Source organism: Coregonus lavaretus (genome assembly GCF_964263955.1).
Source record: "Coregonus lavaretus genome assembly, chromosome: 19".
Lineage (NCBI taxonomy): Eukaryota > Metazoa > Chordata > Actinopteri > Salmoniformes > Salmonidae > Coregonus > Coregonus lavaretus.
Window position 1 is genome coordinate 32,001,396 of NC_140006.1, and position 21,263 is coordinate 32,022,658.

The window sequence follows — 21,263 nt, forward strand, 5'->3', positions numbered from 1 at the left end:
CCATTGCATTTCTGTCTGTTAAGAGAAACTGATAGAGGAGCTTCAGACATCTCTGTCTGTTAAGAGAAACGGATAAGAGGAGCTTTAGACATCTTTGTTTGTTAAGAGAAACTGATAGAGGAGCTTTAGACATCTCCGTTTGATAAGAGAAACTGATAGAGGAGCTTTAGACATCTCCGTTTGATAAGAGAAACTGATAGAGGAGCTTTAGACATCTCCGTTTGATAAGAGAAACTGATAGAGGCGCTTTAGACATCTCAGTTTGTTAAGAGAAACTGATAGAGGAGCTTTAGACATCTCTGTGTCTGTATCTCCATCTTTAGTTTTATTTAATTTTTTTTAGTTCAAGGCCAGATACCCTTTCTTTTAATATGGTAATAAAAGGATATAGCAGAAACATAGACTGAGATTGAAGAGGAAAGAGATGCTGTATAATTAGTGGGGGGATGATGGAGAGATAGAGAAAGATGTGTGTTTAAGGTGTGTGAATTGAACACACTGCTATCCACCCTACTCTTGTGTTTAAAATCCATATTCATTCACTGTTGATCTGAACCATGTTTCTGAATAGTTGTTTTGACAGGTTTCGTCATGACTCAGCACTATGTTGTCAGACTAACTCTGTGGGTGTAAGAAGAGCTGGGGTTTTTTCAGTTCTATTCAGAGAGTGGAACAGTGTGACTCCACAGCCGTTCTCAGCACAGTTCATAATCACAGCGTCTGTATTGATAAGAGGGACCTTGCCTGGGGTTGGATCTGATCTAAGGGCAGTTTAAATAGGAGCAAAATGCTGGAGGTAGAAGTTGCCCTTCACCACTGATATAGGATCAGATAATGCTACCCTGAACCATAACCTTCGTCATTAGTGGAATGCAGACATATCTGATCCAGTATCAGTTGTTAGAAGCACGTTTTAATGACTCAATGTTCCTCAAAGTCATTGGTTTCCTTGGCCAAGTAGCAGGGGAAAGCAAAGTACAGTAGAAACGAAAACATACAAACACACACACACACACTGCTCTCATATCTATTTATTGATCGATCAGATGTGCGTCAATCAATCTTATCTCCGCTCCACACATTCTCGCTCACACCTCCAGAGGGACCCACTATAGCGCTGTGCTGGGAGGGCTGAGCACGCCATATAATCATTAGAGACTTTGAGCACATATTATACTTGATTTGTGTGTGTGTTTGAGTGTCTGTGCGTGTGTGTGTGTGTGTTTGTTTGTGTGTGTGTGTGTGTGTGTGTGTGTGTGTGTGTGTGTGTGTGTGTGTGTGTGTGTGTGTGTGTGTGTGTGTGTGTGTGTGTGTGTGTGTGTGTGTGTGTGTGTGTGTGTGTGTGTGTGTGTGTGTGTGTGTGTGTGAGAGAGAGAGAGAGAGAGAGATAAGAATATAAGAAAATTAAGTTGCCCTACAGTAGCTCACTTCAAACTACAACTACTATATACTTGTTTTGGGCAACACAGACACATTTCTTCTTCTACCAAGCCTTGCTTTACAAACAGTAGCCTGGAAAATAAAACGTGGTTTTACATCTTCATAGAATGATACTGTACATCACTCATCATCTCTAGTACAGCAGCCCTCACCGTCTCAGCAGATTAGGAATGAATGATAATGCCTCTCTATCATGCTTCTCTGAAGGAGAATTACAGTGCACCATGATCTGCAAAATGCATGAAACACAATCAATACCATATGCCACACAAAGCGGTTTCAAAGAAGAGAGCTATGAAATTGGCTGTGTGCTGTTACATTTTAGTCATTTAGCAGACGCTCTTATCCAGAGCGACTTACAGTCAGTGCATACATTATTTTTTTTTCATACCCCTTGTGGGAATCGAACCCACAACCCTGGCGTTGCAAACGCCATGCTCTATCAACTGAGCTACATCCACTATCGGCATATCTATTTATTGTGGCCATCGAGATGTTAGCTATTAAAATCAGATCCAATAATAATATCAGAGGATTAGAAATACAGGGCTTAAAAACAAAGGTGTCATTGTACGCAGATGATTCATGTTTTCTTTTAGATCCACAACTAGAATCCCTCCACAGCCTCATAGAGGATCTAGATACATTTTCTAACCTCTCTGGATTAAAACCAAATTATGACAAATGTACTATATTACGTATTGGATCACTAAAAAATACATTTTTTACATTACCATGTAGTTTACCAATAAAATGGTCTGATGGTGATGTGGATATACTCGGAATACATATCCCAAAGGAAATAAATGATCTCACTTCAATAAATGTTAATAGAAAGTTAGCAAAAATAGATAAGATCTTACTACCATGGAAAGGAAAATACCTGTCAGTTTGTGGAAAAATCACCCTGATTAACTCTTTAGTATTATCCCAGTTTACCTATTTGCTTATGGTCTTGCCTACGCCTAGCAAACAGTTTTTTAAATTATATGAGAAAAAAATATTCAATTTTATTTGGAACGGCAAGCCAGACAAAATTAAAAGAGCATATGTATATAATGAATATGAATTCGGAGGACAGAAATTATTAAATATTAAAGCATTAGACCTATCACTAAAATCTTCAGTCATCCAAAAGTTATACTTAAATCCGAACTGGTTCTCAAGCAAATTAGTAAGATTGTCTCACCCACTGTTCAAGAAAGGCCTTTTTCCCTTTATTCAGATTACAACCTCTCACTTTCAGTTATTTGAAAAGGAAATAATCTCCCAAATGTCACTATTTCTAAAACAAGCCATAGAAAGTTGGTTGCAATTTCAATTTAATCCTCCAGAAACGACAGAACAAATAATGCAACAAATATTGTAGTTAAATTCAAATATACTAATTGACAAAAAACCTTTATTTTTTGACAGAATGTTTAAAAAAGGTGTAATCTTCGTAAATGATATCATCGGTAGGACTGGTGGAGTTATGTCGCACATGCAGCTAACAAAAACATATGGAAATGTCTGCTCTACCCAAAATTACAACCAAATAATTGCAGCCTTACCGCAAAAGTGGAAGAGGAAAGTTGAAGGGGGAGAAAGTAAGGAACTTGTCTGTCGGCCTTGCATTAAATAACATAATTGGTTAAGGAAAACTGTGATAAATAAAAAAGTATATCAGTTTCACTTAAGGACCAAAGGATTGACAGCCGTCCCATATAGATTGCAAAATAGTTGGGAAGAGATCTTTGACGTACCGATCCCATGGCATAGTGTTTATGAACTGACACGCAAAACGACACCGGATTCAAAAATTAGAATCTTTCAATTTAAATTATTATATAAAATTCTTGCTACCAATAGAATGTTATTTATATGGGGGATACAATCTTCCCAGCTCTGCAGATTTTGCTGTGAAGAGACAGAATCATTACATCATTTGTTTTGGTTCTGTCCATTTGTAGCTTGTTTTTGGACACAGGTCCAGGAATGGCTAAAGGATTGCAATATTTACCTGGAACTAACCTTGCAGATAGCATTACTGGGTGATCTGAAAAGTCATAGTCAATCAATCAATAATATAATAATACTTTTAGCAAAAATGTTTATTTTTAATTCACAATCTGTAGAAGCAATGAGAATAGAAAGGTTCAGAACTTTTGTAAAACATCACAGTACGGTTGAAATATATATGGCAAATAGAAATCCTATATGGATGGTGTTAAGAGATAGATGGGAGGTATTGAATAGAGTTGAAGGATGGGACTAATAACAAATAACAACAAATAATAACAAAGATAGCTAATAATGTAAGCATACTGTGTCCATAATAAGTATATAGGTTGTATGTTGGGAGCTTTTGGGAAAGAGCACAGTTAGAAAGATATGGCATTTAGAAGCAAACCGGATGGACATCATGAAAATGATCGGAGAGGTTGAGAGTAGAAGAAGTTCAGGAGCAAAATATATATATATATATATATATATATATATATATATATATATATATATATAATATAATTATTGTAAAATTAACTCTGTCCATAAGGTGTAGATAGTAAGTATAGACCGGAAGTAGAGGCCTGGGCGTTGTTGTTCACTAATTTACTCCAAGTAGGGAAAGGATGGTGGGGTTGAAATGTAATAAAGGGGAATATATATATAAAAAAATTAAAAAAAACATGGGGGATTGGAAGTGATGCAGACAATTACATTGATAGAAGATACAATATATCTGAAATATTAAGCTGATCCATTCCCCCCCCCCAAAAAAAAATAATAATAATAATAATAATTTAAAAAATAAAATAAATAAACGCCATGCTCTATCAACTGAGCAACATCCTGTTACAATAAAGATAATGCTCTGATGTCTTCTTATGTACCTACTGCATCTAAAATAGATCAATTCCAATAGAGCCTGTGTGATTTCATCTACTGCGAGTCTTCAGTCACGTTGAAGCGGTAAAATATGAAAGACAATGATTTATTCCCAAGTCTGGGCCTGAGGTTCAACACAAATCTAATTCCCAAACCGGGAACAGCCGGCCGTTCAGAATAAATCCAGTGATATTGATTCCGCAGCAAACCAAATCTGGTTCTTTCAAGGTTCCCGGGACTTTTCATTGGGTTGTGGGAATGGTGATGGACATTACAAAAGAAAGACCTTAAAATACAAAATGTTATAAGTTTAGGGCCAGGCATTTTTCTCTGGTCATGTGGTCAGAGAGAAATCCTGGCCCTAGTTTTAGTGTTCACAGGATTTCATTTTTACTTAGCAGACACTCTTATCCAGAACAACTTACAGGAGCAATGATGGTTAAGTGCCTTGCTCAAGGGCACAACGACAGATTTTTCAACTAGTCAGCTCTGGGATTCAAACCAACAACCTTTCGGTTACTGGCCCAATGCGCGTAACCGTTAGGCTAACTGCCACCCATTTCAGTTCTTGGGAACACTCCTTTGTTATTTCCTTACCTCGGCAGACGTTCCCGTTATCCGTCTCGAACCCAGCTTTGCAGGTGCAGCTCCCGATAGGAACCATCCACTCCCCATCTCCATTGCAGTACAACTTTATGGGCACGTCCACCTCCTCAGAATTCGGGATGCAGACCCCTCTAGCGATGACCAGGGAGGTGCTCTCCGCACCCGTCATGGTCTCTGGGAAGATGGCGAAGTTCTGCACCACACTGGGACACTTCTTATAAAACACCCTGACCGAGAGCAATGACATGCAGGCGCCATAGTCCTGAAATGCCAGGTAGAACCCGTTCTTCGACAGTGGGCCAAAGCTCCGAACCTCCGTGTTGACCTTCATCAATCGTCCGCCGAAGTCCACCTGGGAGAAGCTCTCGTCGGCCGCGATGGTGTCCACCTTTAGGTAAGGGGCTTCCATCCAGAAGGCAGTTCCCTTGGTGGCGATGACCGAGTCCGTCTCATAGTAGTAGAGGTTGAAGGTCTCCTTACAGGAGCCGGGAACGTTGGGGATGGAGCTGCAGTCACGCACGGTGAAGCGCATCTCCACGTAGATCCTCTGAGCTCCACGTCGGTCGATGAAGGTGGTGAGGAGCCAGTTGTTCTGGCTGGGCTCAAACACGTTGCACACCTGATAGGTCCGGATGGTGTTGAGGTTCTCGTCGTAGCCGCTCACCTCCTCCCACTGTGAGACAGAGTAGAGACCAGAGACAGGGGTATTTGGTTAGAAATATACAGTATCTTGAAAAGTCCCAAAAACAGTAACCAAGTGTGTTTGACACTCCAATGCCAAGAGAGAAGGACACTCAGCTAGTATCACCTCAAATGTTTATGTTAACACATTTCTTAAACCATATTTTATATTTTAATTCACAGTTTCCTGCCTTGCAAAAAGTATGAAAAAGTAGCATTAAGTTTATATATGAGCAAGGAAACTATCAGGGCATTTGAAGCAGCTGAAGAGAAATTAACTCTGAATTTTGAAGACAAACTTGTGGCAAGGATATGTCAACTGACTTCCTGAAATGACAGTTCCCTGTCTTCCAGTTATGTCTAAAACAGCATTAGATAGAGAGATCTGGTTTCTACCGAAAAAAAACAGTTTTGAAAAAAACTATCCTTTCTATGGACACTTAATTTGGACTCAACTGACCTCCTGAAATGATAGTTCCCCATCTACCAACACATACTGTACAGTATACAGTATTAGTACAGGTAATAACAGAATGGAGTGATTTAATATTTTACAGATCTCCTCAGTTCTGATCATTTTGAGCACCAACGATCAGAACAAAGAATTTGAAGAGACTTAAAGAGACATTGAAGAAACAAAAAGAGGAAGGTTAATATCCAGGTCTGCTCACTCCATACCCCCAACCACAGCCACTTCCACATTCTTGCATTGTCTGCCTGGTATGGCATGCCCGTTGGTGGTTAGTCCCCTTTAAAAGGTTCCATACACACGATACAGCTTTCATACTAGAACATATTCTGTAGTAGACAGAGTGATAGTAGTAATCGAGACAGTGGTAGACAATGGAGATGTCGGAGGACATTTATGCCAACATGGACATTGTTCTAGAGAACATGTTTTGTAATAAAAGGGCAACAAGTAGAGATGAGGTTATCTATGATGATATCATCAACTCCCACAAGTAGTATGCCAACTCAAAGAGAACACCAGGATCTAACCCCTCAGGTTCGGAGAGCTTGGGGTTGAGATCCTTCAGAGCTGCTGCAGTGTGTCTGGGGCTGCTGTGTGTTCTTCTACTGGCTGGGATCATTGGTCTGGGTTTTTATCACAAGACAGTCGTCGTTGGGTTTGAAGATTATAAAGCTTCCAAAAACAACCTGACAATAGAGAAAGAAGAGTTACAGACCCGTTACAACACTGTGGCTAAAGAGAGAGATGAGCTGCAGACTAGCAACAAGAAACTGACAACAGAGAGAGATCAGCTACAGAACAACTACAACGCCATGAAAGGTGAAAGAGACGGGGCACTGAGCAACTACAACAACTACCTTAGCTATTTTAGAAAAGAGGGATGTCCTTGTTAATTCCCACACATACAGTACTACAGATCCAAACTTTCAGGAGATCCACAGCTGATTAATGACCTTGCCTCAGAAGCCCAAAGCCTATAACCAAAGAGAGTATACTAAGAGGTCCAGGAACTGCTTCTCTAATAGAAATCCTAGATCACACTTGTAGGTGATGTCAGGGTGATGTTAGCTAGCTAAGCTCATGCGCATAAACGCATCATCAGGTTTAAAGGTCGTGTCGCGTCGGACTGCACGTGTCCTCCCATTGACTTCCCAAACCGCTGGTCTGTTTGGTCTGCTTTGCAGGCATCCCGGAGAAGTATTTGTTGCGCTTTTTTAGGTTGCTTGTTTTTTGTTCATTAGTTGTTGCAATCTGATTGATTTATCTTGACTATTGATTGATGTATCTTGTCAATTGTTGTCTTTGTCACATAATGAAAAATGTCAATATGTTGGACATGAAACATTTACACAAATCTGGTTGTAAAAGCCCTATGTCACATCTAGAATATTACAACAGGTATGCCTAGTACGCAACAGACTCAACTGACTTCCTGAAATGACAGTTCCCTGTCTACCAGTGGCTATGTCTAAAACAGCTGCTGATAGACAGGTAAAATGATAACACACATATAGGAATCTGGTTGCTGTCTTATTTTCAGACCTAATAAGCAGCCAATCACATACATATTTTTGCTATGTATGTGTGTGGCATGCTCATTGGTGGTAAGACACCTATACAACGTTCCGTACACACAACACAGCATTCATGCTAGAACATATTCTGTAGCAGGTAGTAGCATTTGAGACAGTGGTAGATTATGAAGATGTCAGAGGACAAATATGCCAATATAGGCCGGGAAAGCAAAGATGAGAATATCTATGAAGATGCCATATTCTCTCAAGACTCAAGAGACAAGACCAAGGAGGATGCCACCTCTAAGGGGCAGATCTGATAACACAGGTAGGAGACCCTCCAGAGCTGCTGCAGTGTGTCTGGGGCTGCTGTGTGTTCTCCTACTGGCTGGGATTGTAGGCCTGGGTCTCCACCACAAGAACGTCATCAGTGGGTTTGAGGATTGTAAAGCCAGCAACCTGACTAAAGGAAGGGAAGTCACAGCAAACTGGCTAAGATGAAAGACCAGTTACAGACCAGCTTCAGCACCATGACCATGGAGCGAGACCAGTTACAGACCAGCTTCAGCACCATGACCATGGAGAGAGACCAGTTACAGACCGGCTACAACAACCTGACTGAAGAGAGAGACCTGTTAAAGAGGGAGAGAGACTTCAGAATAGATTTTCTGCCTTAAAACAAACTGGGCCTGAAGGCTGGATGCGGTTTCAGTCTAGTTGGTATTACATCTCCTCTGAGATCAAATCCTGGGATGAGAGCAGACAACACTGTATTGAGAAAGGAGCAGATCTGATTATCATAAACAGCAAAGAAGAGCAGACATTTCTCACTATACTGAACAAGAGGGTCTGGATTGGCCTGACTGACAAAGACAGCGAGGGGACCTGGAAATGGGTGGATGGTACCCCACTGACCACAGCCTACTGGTTGGGAAAAAAACCTGATAATGGTGGTGGGGATCCAGCATATGGGGAGGAGGATTGTGCTGAGTACTCTCCTGAGTTTATATGGAATTACTTTTCATGTGCCGCTCATTGTAACTGGGTCTGTGAGATAGTCATTTAACAGTGTTATATTAATGCATGTGTATGTAGCAGATGTGGTCCCTGAATTACGCTTGCGGGATGACTTTTTGATATGAGCAATCATTTAGACATTTGATAAGAAAGCTTCAAAGAAATATGCAGAAATGTAAAGACTGTTCCTTTCTATTTGTGTTCACAAACTGGTGGTTAGGCGGGCGCCGACTTCTTGAAAAGTCAGTTCCCCCTCTACCAGTGGTTATGTCTAACACAGCATCAGATAAAGATATAGCAATGTAGTACTGTCAGCTCAGGACATCCTGAGCCTGCGAGGGCCTTTACTTCAAATGTAGCAAGTATTTGGAGAGATATTGTGCAAAACGTGAGAAATACCTATAGCCATATCAGAGGGCGTGGAAATGTTAGCATACATCACTCCATGTTCATGTGTATTGCTATTGTGATGCATGTAATGGATCTTACTCCGTCTGTCTGTGTGGGATTTATCTTGTTTAGATTTATTTAATTTTATTAGATTGCATGCTTGTGTTGTTAATTTTTAGTTACCTGATTAATTTACTTAATTAATTTAGATTAATTTAGACTATTGATTGTTGTATCTTGTAAATTGGTGTCTTTGTTGCCTGATGAAAAATGTGAATAACAACGTCATGAAATAATAACATCTGGGGCTCTATTTTCGGCTGGCGTTAAGCCAGCGTAATTGTCAAACGCAAGCTTGTTTGAAATTTCGACCTGTTAAAGCCGGCGCTCTTCTATCTTCGAACCGTAGCGCCAGGATTGGTAATTTACCTATCTTATATATATGAGCTTGCTTGTGCTGAGGTGGGATGGGTGGCAATATCTGAGGTGTCCTTAAAAATGTGCGCCAAATTGCCAATTTCAATTAGCGCTGGTGGGGATATTTAAGACCAACCGAAAGCTGGTCTTAGTGGAAGAAATGGTTGGTTATGGCATGGATTTTGACAACGGAAGCGTAGCCTATCCAGCCATGACGCACAGTGCCCATATCCACATGGAACAAGAGAGCTGTGCTTTTTGTGCCCGTAAACCTCATATTTTAAAACATAAAAAACTAATGTTTTTTTTCTTCCCATTTCGTTTAATTTGATTAAAAACCAAGCATAGCCTCCCCTCCTCTCAATGAAGGATGTTTTTTTTTTGTCATGCCCAATGCATTCGCCAAGTAGTCAAGACTATGGATAAAGAGTTTGGCTAATGAGACCGCTTTGAAATAAATATTTTTAGGTGGTAGATCAGCTTTAATATTGCAGATAGATTGTGGCTTCTATCAATGTAATTGTCCGCATCATTTCCAAATCCACCATATATATTTTTATGTAAATATATATATTCTTTTAAATATTGTTTTTGTTGTTGATATATTTTCCTTCTTTATTATTTTCCCCTAACCCTACCACCCCTCCCCTAATTGGAATAAACTCATTAAATATATTTTCCTTCATTATTATTTTCCCCTAACCCTACCACCCCTCCCCTAATTGGAATAAACTCATTAAATATATTTTCCTTCTTTATTATTTTCCCCTAACCCTACCACCCCTCCCCTAATTGGAATAAACTCATTAAATATATTTTCCTTCTTTATTATTTTCCCCTAACCCTACCACCCCTCCCCTAATTGGAGTAAACAAATGAACAACAATACTTAGGCTTCAATTTCCAGCTTATACATACTACATACATTTAATGGACAGTATATTTTACATTAGTTATCGTTTGTTTGTTTTTAGTCCCAGCCTTTAGCTACCCTTGAAATAAATCTTAATCATCAAAGTTTTAGCAAAATATCAAGTTTGGCAGCAGAACAGTGAGGACATCCCCTTTTTATCTATGTAGTCTATTACATTATTTTAGCCAGCTCCTGTTATTATTTTGGATGTGCGTAAAAAACCCTCATGTAGGCTACTGTATATGCCCATCATTGAAAGGTAGATTACATAATCCAGTGACGCGTATTTCGAAATATTTTAAGTTATATTACTGCAACAATAGCTTTTTTTCTGTTTCGCTTGATTACAAAACAAGCCCTTAGTAGGCTACCCTTACCCTACTATAATGAAAGCTGGTTCAACAGCAATGCATCTGGTGTCTTCCTTATCCTTATAATGGTCTACTCCTGAGGCTTTTGCCGACATGCTTTTGCATTATTCACAAATCACATAGGCCTACCTGCAGTGCATATTCCATTCTGCTTTTATCCATCCCCATTTCCAAAGAGCGCCTTTCGTCCGATTACCAAATACTCGCTCCTCCATACCTAGGCAATTAAAAATGTTCTGTATAATGCCATATCAACAGTAGGCCTAGGCTATATCTTGCTTATTTAGAACATGCCTCACACATACAATACAATTTGTGGGAGCCTATTATATTTTATTTAAGAAGAAGTTTGATGCGTAAATGCCTATACTTGTTGAAGCCAATTACAACAATGTTGACTGGCAACACTCCAAGCATATATTTTTTACGGTTGCTATAAGTCCTTACTGTAGCCTATGCTATTTAATAAACTGTAGTATCAATCCACAATGGACTAGGAAAAGAATATTCCGTGCCCCCAGTCGAATTGTAGTTGATGACAATGCAAAGCGGTCCTCTGTAGCTCAATTGGTAGAGCACAGCGCTTGTAACGCCAGGGTAGTGGGTTCGATCCCCGGGACCACCCATACGTAAAAATGTATGCACACATGACTGTAAGTTGCTTTGGATAAAAGCGTCTGGTAAATGGCATATTATTATTATTACAAAGAGCGTCAATAACCTACAGAACTTGAGACAAATGCATGCAGTATTAAGCCATGGAACGCCTTGATTGGCCAGTGGGTGGCCAAGCCCTCGTCACACCTATACTTTGTTCACTCATCAAAACCCAGCCCTTTTGTGCCACCGGCAGCTATTGCGACCATAATAATGGTTGTGAAAATAGAACAAATATTCCTGACACACCCCGGACCTATAGCGCTACCGCCAGAGCTTAGATTTACCATTGCGTTTGATTTGTCAAAATACACTGCTCCAAAAAATAAAGGGAACACTTAAACAACACAATGTAACCAAGTCAATCACACTTCTGTGAAATCAAACTGTCCACTTAGGAAGCAACACTGATTGACAATAAATGTCACATGCTGTTGTGCAAATGGAATAGACAACAGGTGGAAATTATAGGCAATTAGCAAGACACCCCCAATAAAGGACTGGTTTTGCAGGTGGTGACCACAGACCACTTCTCAGTTCCTATGCTTCCTGGCTGATGTTTTGGTCACTTTTGAATGCTGGCGGTGCTTTCACTCTAGTGGTAGCATGAGACGGAGTCTACAACCCACACAAGTGGCTCAGGTAGTGCAGCTCATCCAGGATGGCACATCAATGCGAGCTGTGGCAAGAAGGTTTGCTGTGTCTGTCAGCGAGTGTCCAGAGCATGGAGGCGCTACCAGGAGACAGGCCAGTACATCAGGAGATGTGGAGGAGGCCGTAGGAGGGCAACAACCCAGCAGCAGGACTGCTACCTCCGCCTTTGTGCAAGGAGGAGCAGGAGGAGCACTGCCAGAGCCCTGCAAAATGACCTCCAGCAGGCCACAAATGTGCATGTGTCTGCTCAAACGGTCAGAAACAGACTCCATGAGGGTGGTATGAGGGCCCGACGTCCACAGGTGGGGGTTGTGCTTACAGCCCAACACCGTGCAGGACGTTTGGCATTTGCCAGAGAACACCAGGATTGGCAAATTCGCCACTGGCGCCCTGTGCTCTTCACAGATGAAAGCAGGTTCACACTGAGCACATGTGACAGACGTGACAGTCTGGAGACGCCGTGGAGAACGTTCTGCTGCCTGCAACATCCTCCAGCATGACCGGTTTGGCGGTGGGTCAGTCATGGTGTGGGGTGGCATTTCTTTGGGGGGCCGCACAGCCCTCCATGTGCTCGCCAGAGGTAGCCTGACTGCCATTAGGTACCGAGATGAGATCCTCAGACCCCTTGTGAGACCATATGCTGGTGCGGTTGGCCCTGGGTTCCTCCTAATGCAAGACAATGCTAAACCTCATGTGGCTGGAGTGTGTCAGCAGTTCCTGCAAGAGGAAGGCATTGATGCTATGGACTGGCCCGCCCGTTCCCCAGACCTGAATCCAATTGAGCACATCTGGGACATCATGTCTCACTCCATCCACCAAAGCCACGTTGCACCACAGACGGTCCAGGAGTTGGCGGATGCTTTAGTCCAGGTCTGGGAGGAGATCCCTCAGGAGACCATCCGCCACCTCATCAGGAGCATGCCCAGGCGTTGTAGGGAGGTCATACAGGCACGTGGAGGCCACATACACTACTGAGCCTCATTTTGACTTGTTTTAAGGACATTACATCAAAGTTGGATCAGCCTGTAGTGTGGTTTTCCACTTTAATTTTGAGGGTGACTCCAAATCCAGACCTCCATGGGTTGATACATTTGATTTCCATTGATCATTTTTTTGTGATTTTGTTGTCAGCACATTCAACTATGTAAAGAAAAAAGTATTTAATAAGATTATTTCATTCATTCAGATCTAGGATGTGTTATTTTAGTGTTCCCTTAATTTTTTTGAGCAGTGTATAAACACCTCTACAGTTTAACAATATGTAGGCCTAGTACCTCTCATTAAATCTTCAGTTCCAGAGTGAAGTGATACAGTATTTAGGGGTCTGCTGCTCACATTTATAAAAATGCTCCATGGAAGTTGAAGAGACTTTCAAAAGAGACAAATGCAAAGGTGCAAGTGTCATTTCCTGCTGGTCTTCTAGTCACTTCATCTCACTTCACACAAACCACAGCAAGCTATTAGTGGCAGACTTTCTGGGGCTATGCATTCACTAGCCAATCATACACAATGATTTGTATTGTCTTCCTCGAATGGTAGCTTCCTGTCCATTGGTTGTTACAGTCACATATATAAAATGTTGGACTCAGCTTTCTTACAACATACACCAAACATTGCTAGAACATCTGGTAGCAGTAATTGAGACAGTGGTAGATCACGGAGATGTCTGAGAATATCTATGCCAATATTGCCAGCATTTTAGAAGGTGACTCAGAGATGATGATATCAATGAAGATACTGTCGTCTCCCAAGACTCAAGAGACAAGACTGAAGAGGATGTCACCTCTAAGGGCAGACCAGGCGCTAACCCATCAGTTTACGATAGCTCAGGTAGGCAACCCTCTAGAGATGCTGCAGTGTGTTGGGGGTTGCTGTGTGTTCTCTTACTGGCTGGGATCGTAGGCCTAGATTTCTACCGCAACCGAGTCATGAATAGTTATGAAGCCAACTTAACAAAAGAGAAGAACTAACTAGGGACCAGCAACAAAACAACAACCTGACCAAAGAGAGAGACCAGCCACAGACCAACTACAACACCATGACTAACGAGAGAGACCAGTTACATACCAGCTACAACACCATGACTAAAGAGAGGGACCAGTTACAGACCAGCTACAACACCATTACTAAAGAGAGGGACCAGTTACAGACCAGCTACAACACCATGACTAAAGAGAGGGACCAGTTACAGACCAGCTTCAACACCATTACAAAAGAGAGAGACCAGTTACAGACCAGCTACAACACCATGACTAAAGAGAGGGACCAGTTACAGACCAGCTACAACACCATGACTAAAGAGAGGGACCAGCTACAGACCAGCTACAACACCATTACTAAAGAGAGAGATCAGTTACAGACCAGCTACAACACCATGACTAAAGAGACAGACCAGCTACAGACCAGCTACAACACCATGACTAAAGAGAGGGACCAGCTACAACACCATGACTAAAGAGAGGGACCAGTTACAGACCAGCTACAACACCATTACTAAAGAGAGAGACCAGTTACAGACCATCTACAACACCATGACTAAAGAGAGGTACCAGTTACAGACCAGCTACAACACCATTACTAAAGAGAGAGACCAGTTACAGACCATCTACAACACCATGACTAAAGAGAGGGACCAGTTACAGACCAGCTACAACACCATTACTAAAGAGAGAGACCAGTTACAGACCAGCTACAACACCATGACTAAAGAGAGGGACCAGTTACAGACCAGCTACAACACCATGACTAAAGAGAGAGACCAGTTACAGACCAGCTACAACGCCATGACTAAAGAGAGAGACCAGCTACAGACCAGCTAAAACACCATGACTAAAGAGAGAGACCAGCTACAGACCAGCTAAAACACCATGACTAAAGAGAGAGACCAGCTACTGTCACGATTCTCTAAAGCAGAACCCAGAAGCAGACCAGGACAAGGTGAGTAGACAGAAGGGGAGTATTTATTTAACGACTCAAATGTGGAAGCAGGATAATTCAGGAGATGGAGCGGGCAGCGGAGGTGAGTTTGTGGAAGTGAATAGGCAGATCCAATGATGTTACAGAACCCACCGACGACCAGGCAAGGGTGGAGTGAATGTTCCGGGAGAATAACTGTACACGGCAAGCAAAAAGTACAAAACCACAAAACTAACTCTAGAAAACCTGAGGCTGATACGCTGACACAACATACTGTTCATGGCTAACAATCCGGCAGAGAATGGATGTCAGGTCAGAGCTTATGAAGTGAAGAGGTGATGATCAGGACCAGGTGTGCAGATAGCTGATGAGTTGCAGGTGCGGGTAATCGAGAGATCTCCCGCCTAGCTTCGTCGCCCGGCAACCAGACAGGGTGCGTTCAGGAACCCTCAGGAAACAGACTCCAAGACAGAAAACAGGCAACTCAGGCAGAAACAGACTCAGGAAGCGGGATTCATGACAGCTACAACACCCTGACCAAGGAGAGATATCAGTTGGAAGGGACAGAGACAGGCTTCAGGAGTTCAAAAGAGCTTGTCTATCCTAGAAAGTTCTATGCAGTTTCAGTCCAGTTTGTATTACATCTCATTTGAGGTAACATCCTGGGATGAGAGCAGACAACACTGCATTGAGAAAGGAGCAGATTTGGTGATCATAAACAGCAAAGAGGAGCAGACTTTTCTCACTATGATGAACAAGAGGGTCTGGATTGGACAGACTGACAAAGACAGAGAGGGGACCTGGAAATGGGTGGACGGTACCCCTCTGACCACAGCCAACTGGATGGTAAAACAACCTGATAATGAAAGGGATGAAGATTGTGCTGAGATCTACAATAATGATTTACCGGTAGGATCTGTGAGCAGGAGCTTTAACGTTGTATTATAACATCACTTCATGCATGTAACTTCTGCTGCAGAGGTGGTCACAAAAACAAGTTTCTCTCTGTCTGCTTTATCTCTCGCTCGCTTTCCCTCTTCCCTCTCTCGCTCTCTCCCTAAAAAAAAGAAGATTATTTCTCAAAAATGTTGTGAACAATTTTGTTTACATCCCTGTCAGTGAGCATTTCTGCTTTGCCAAGAATCCATCCACCTGACAGGTGTGGCATATCAAAAAGATGACTAAACAGCATGATCATTACACAGATGCACCTTGTGCTCGGGACAGTAAAAGGCCACTATTTTTGTCACACAACACAATGCCACAGATGCCTCAAGTTTTGAGGGAGTGTACAATCGGCATGCTGACTGCAGAAATGTCCACCAGAGCTGTTGCCAGAAAATTAAATGAACATTTCTTCACCATAAGCCACCTCCAACGTAATTTTAGAGAATTTGGCAGTACATCCAACCGGCCTCACAACCGCACACCACGTGTATCCACACCAACCCAGGACCTCCACATCTGACTTCTTCACCTGCGGGATTGAATGAGACCAGCCACCCAGACAGCTGATGAAACTGTGGGTTTGCACAACCGAGGAATTTCTGCACAAACTGTCAGAAACCATCTCAGAGAAGCTCATGTACGTGCTCATCATCCTCACCAGGGTCTTGACCTGACTGCAGTTCAGCGTCGTAACTGACTTCAGTGGGCAAATGCTCACCTTCGATGGCCACTGGCACGCTGGAGAAGTGTACCCTTCACAGATGAATCCCGGTTTCAACTGTACCGGGCAGATGGCAGGCGTCATGTGGGCGAGCAGTTTTCTGATGTCAATGTTGTGAACAGAGTGTCCTATGGTGGCAGTGGGGTTATGGTATGGGCAGGCATAAACTACGGACAACGAACACAATTGTATTTTATCGATGGCACTTTGAATGCACAGAGATACCGTGATGTGATCCTGAGGCCCATTGTCGTGCCATTCATCCGCCTCCATCACCTCATGTTTCAGCATGATAATGCACAGCCCCATGTCGCATGGATCTGAACACAATTCCTGGAAGCTGAACATTTCCCAGTTCTTCCATGGCCTGCATACTCACCAGACATGTCACCCTTTTGAGCATGTTTGGGAGTCTCTGGATCGACGTGTACGACAGCGTATTCCAGTTCCCGCCAATATCCAGCAACTTCACACTGCCATTGAAAAGGAGTGGGACAACATTCCACAGGCCACAATCAACAGCCTGATCAACTCTATGTGAAGGAGATGTGTCACGCTGCATGAGGCAAATGATGGTCACACCAGACACTGACTGGTTTTCTGATCAACGGCCCTACACTCTTAGAAAAAAATGGTGCTATCTACAACCTTAAAAGGTTCTTCGACTGTCCCCACAGGACAACCATTTTTGGTTCCAGGTAGAAACCTTTTTGGTTCCAGGCAGAACCCTTTTTGGTTCCAGGTAGAACCCTTTTGGGTTCCATGTAGCGCCCTTTCTACAGAGGGTTCTGCCTGGAACCAAAAAGGTTTCTACCTGGAACCAAAAAGGTTTCTCCTTTTTTTTCTAAGAGTGTACCTGTTTTTTAAGGTATCTGTGACCAACAGATGCATATCTGTATTCCCAGTCAAGTGAAATCCATAGATTAGGGCCTAATGAATTTATTTAAATTGACTGATTTCCTTATATGAACCGTAACTCTGTTAAATCTTTGAAATTGTTGCATGTTGCATTTATATTTTTGTTCAGTGTATAATAATAATATGCCACTTAGCAGACACTTTTATCCAAAGCGACTTACAGTCATGCGTGCATACATTTTTGTGTATGGGTGGTCCCGGGGATCGAACCCACTACCCTGGCGTTACATGCGCCGTGCTCTACCAGCTGAGCTACAGAGGACCAGAGAGAGGGATTTACCATAGGTGTTTAATATGAGGGTTTTAGCATGAAATATCCCTTATCATTTTTTTTTACACTATTTTACTATGTCTATGTATTTGTTGTCAATGTTTTGGCATGAAACTAGTGACAGTTGTGACTAGGTAAAATAGGCAACCCTAGGTGTGACTAGGCACTGACTTGGCACATAATAGAATGTAGTGCTTAACAAATTCAAGATTATGTGCTATTGAATTACAATTAGTGGGCCGCAGACTAAATGCTGGCCTGAAGGCAAGATTTTTCTTGAGGCCCCATTTTGAGATGATTTGGCATTAATTAGAGACCTGAGCACCTATTAAAAAAGTGTCTCAGAGTTTGAGTGCTGATCTAGGATCAGGTCCCCCCCATCCATATAATCTTACTCATGATGAATGGCCTAGATAGCATGGTGCATGAGTTCATCATAGTAGTCTGTGTGCCAGCTACATTAACATTAGTACAGTGATTATGAAAATGAGGAATAAAGGTCTGGATCATGGAAATTGATGTTATGGCTGTCATTTTAAACACCTTTCAGTTGTTATGCATATCTGTCCTATGATCTAATTACTTTTCCATAGGTATAACACCTCTATAGTAGACATGCAGAAACACAGATATGATTGTTTCTCTGGGAAGAAAGTTGAGCATATTTTAACCAGATTTTACCTTTGACCCCTTGAAAATGGCCATCTAGGATGACATCCACCCTAACATTGTTTGATCAAACCTGGATGAAATCCAATCACTTTTTCCACGTTGGCTGGTCTACTAATAGTAAACACTTCAATATCAAAGCATACTATATGTTTCCTCTATCCTCTCCTTCTATTATGACTGTTAGATCATATAATATGATATTTAATCTTCTCCACCCACTGCACTCCACCATGGCATCGCCTCTGACCTCAGAGTGGATGCAAATAGAAAAGGAATCATCACCTGTCACCTTGGTGATAATGGAATTCTCTAGTATCTGCATCCATTTCCCCTGGCCCAAGGCCTAGTCTGTTAAATAACATCTCAGGTCCCACGCTGTATATATTTAGTACATGCGTTACAGCCTGAGCACAGTCGTATGTTGCTGGAATCTATTATGGATGTTAGAGTCAAGGTAAACAAGGTGTGATGAGGAGGAGTGGAGTGCTTTCGCTCTCAATCCCTCTCTCCATCTGTCTCTCTATTCCTCTCTCTATCCCTCCCTCTGTCCCTCTCTCTCTCCCTCTCTCTGTCCCTCTCTCTATCCCTCTCTCTATCCCTCTCTCTGTCCCTCTCTCTGTCCCTCTCTCTGTCCCTCTCTCTGTCCCTCTCTCTGTCCCTCTCTCTGCCCCTCTCTCTATCCCTGTTTCCCTCTATTTTTCGAAACCTTTTCTGTCTGTTTCTCTTTTCCTCTTTGTCCATATCTCCATCCCTTCCCTATTGGTTCACTCTACCAAATGAATTACATTTGAATAAGCTTTATTGACAAAGAATGGGTACCACTGTTGCCAAATAAATATAATATAACAATATCACTCTGTTTCTCTCGCCATCCCTCTTTCTTTCCCTTTTCATCTTCATCCCTCTTTCCTCACTACTACTCCACCGTACCTCTTTCTCTTCAATTCAACACTTACACTGTTAATCATGACACCAAGGGGTTGCATCAGACTGTGCTCCCCTATCAACAGAGACACATTCATAGCTTCATTTTCTATCAAGATGAAGAAATAGAAAACACGCAAGCCCATTTGCTTTGGTACTCATCCCTAATAGCTTTGCTTCTTTGCCCTTCATATTGGAGATTGATCTCCTGTTTCCCTTGTCCCTGATTGTAAAGTGTGGCAGTGTCATTATGGTAGCTGTGTTTTTACGGGCGGGAAGCAGAAAGGCAAAGAGGAGATGGAGAGGCTGTGGATTCACCGAGCACTTAATGTTGGTGTTAATGACCTGGGGTAGAGAGTTGCTAGCGTAGCACGACGCGGGAGGAAGAGAAGGGGGGAGAGAGGGGAAAAAATAGAAAAATAGAAAGAAAGAGAGAAGGAAGGAAGGAAGGAAGGAAGGAAGGAAGGAAGGAAGGGGACAGGGAGATAGAGACAGCGGCAGAGACAGAGACAGAGACAGAGACAGAGACAGAGACAGGGATATACAGTACATTAAGAAAGTATTCAGACCCCTTCCCTTTTCCCACATATTGTTACGTTATTCTAAAATGGATCAAATCTACACACAATAACCCATAATAACGAAGTGAAAACAGGTTTTTAGAAATGTTTGCAAATGTATTAAAAATAAAAAACAGACCCTTTGCAATGAGACTCGAAATTGAGCTCAGGTGCATCCTGTTTCCATTGATCATCCTTGAGATGTTTCTACAACTTGATTGGAGTCCACCTGTGGTAAATTCTATTGATTGGACATTATTTGGAAATGCACACACCTGTCTATATAAGGTACCACAGTTGACAGTGCATGTCAGAGCAAAAACCAAGCAATGAGGTCGAAGGAATTCCCCGTAGAGCTCCGAGACAGGATTGTGTCGAGGCACAGAGCTGGGGAAGGGTACCAAAACATTTCTGCAGCATTGAAGGTCCCCAAGAACACATTGGTCTCCACCATTCTTCAATGGAAGAAGTTATGAACCACCAAGACTCTTCCTAGAGCTGGCTGCCCGGCCAAACTGAGCAATCGGGGGAGAAGGGCCCTGGTCAGGGAGGTGACCAAGAACACGATGTTCACTCTGACAGAGCTCCAGAGTTCCTCTGTGGAGATGGGAGAACCTTCCAGAAGGACAACCATCTCTGCAGCACTCCACCAATCAGGCCTTTATGGTAGAGTGGCCAGATGGAAGCCACTCCTCAGTAAAAGGCACATGACAGCCTGCTTGGAGTTTGCCAAAAGGCACCTAAAGGACCCTCAGGCCATGAGAAACAAGATTATCTGGTCTGATGAAACCAAGATTGAACTCTTTGGCCTGAATGCCAAGCATCACACCTGGGAAAAACCTGGCACCATCCCTACGGTGAAGTATGGTGGTGGCAGCATCATGCTGTGGGGATGTTTTTCAGCGGCAGGGACTGGAAGACTAGTCAGTAGGGGTGTAACGATTCGTTTTAACAACGATTCGATTTGTATCACGATTCGTGGTTGTCGATACGATTCAAGGACGATATTGGTTAATTTAGAACGATACGATCCGAAACGATTCAGTGACTTGAAATTGATTCAGTAACCTTTTAGCCAAAAATTCAACCAGTGTGACTGAAATAAATACCTGGATACTGGACAGTGCAGGTGAAGTTTCCTAGATTCCTGTTTCTTGTAAGGACCGCAATGGTGGCTTGATAATTTCTCGCTCGTCGGCTTCTCCTCTGTCGTCCGCCATGCTATGTTTTGTTGTCTTTGCGCCTTTGCGCTGCTGCTGGCGCGGGGCGATGACGTCACGGATAGGCAGACTGAATCGAGTAATGTTTAAAGCCTTTATCATTAAAAGTGCTA

The 21,263-nt window shown here is 42.4% G+C and overlaps 1 pseudogene across 1 annotated transcript in view; it reads right to left on the reverse strand.

Moving 5' to 3' along the window:
- Positions 1–21,263, reverse strand: part of LOC311147255 (ephrin type-B receptor 1-like) — a 308,651-nt pseudogene that overhangs the window by 158,972 nt on the left and 128,416 nt on the right. Inside the window, exon 3 of the transcript in view lies at positions 4,906–5,587. The product of the transcript in view is annotated as an ephrin type-B receptor 1-like (transcript). The remainder of the gene's footprint in view (positions 1–4,905; positions 5,588–21,263) is intronic.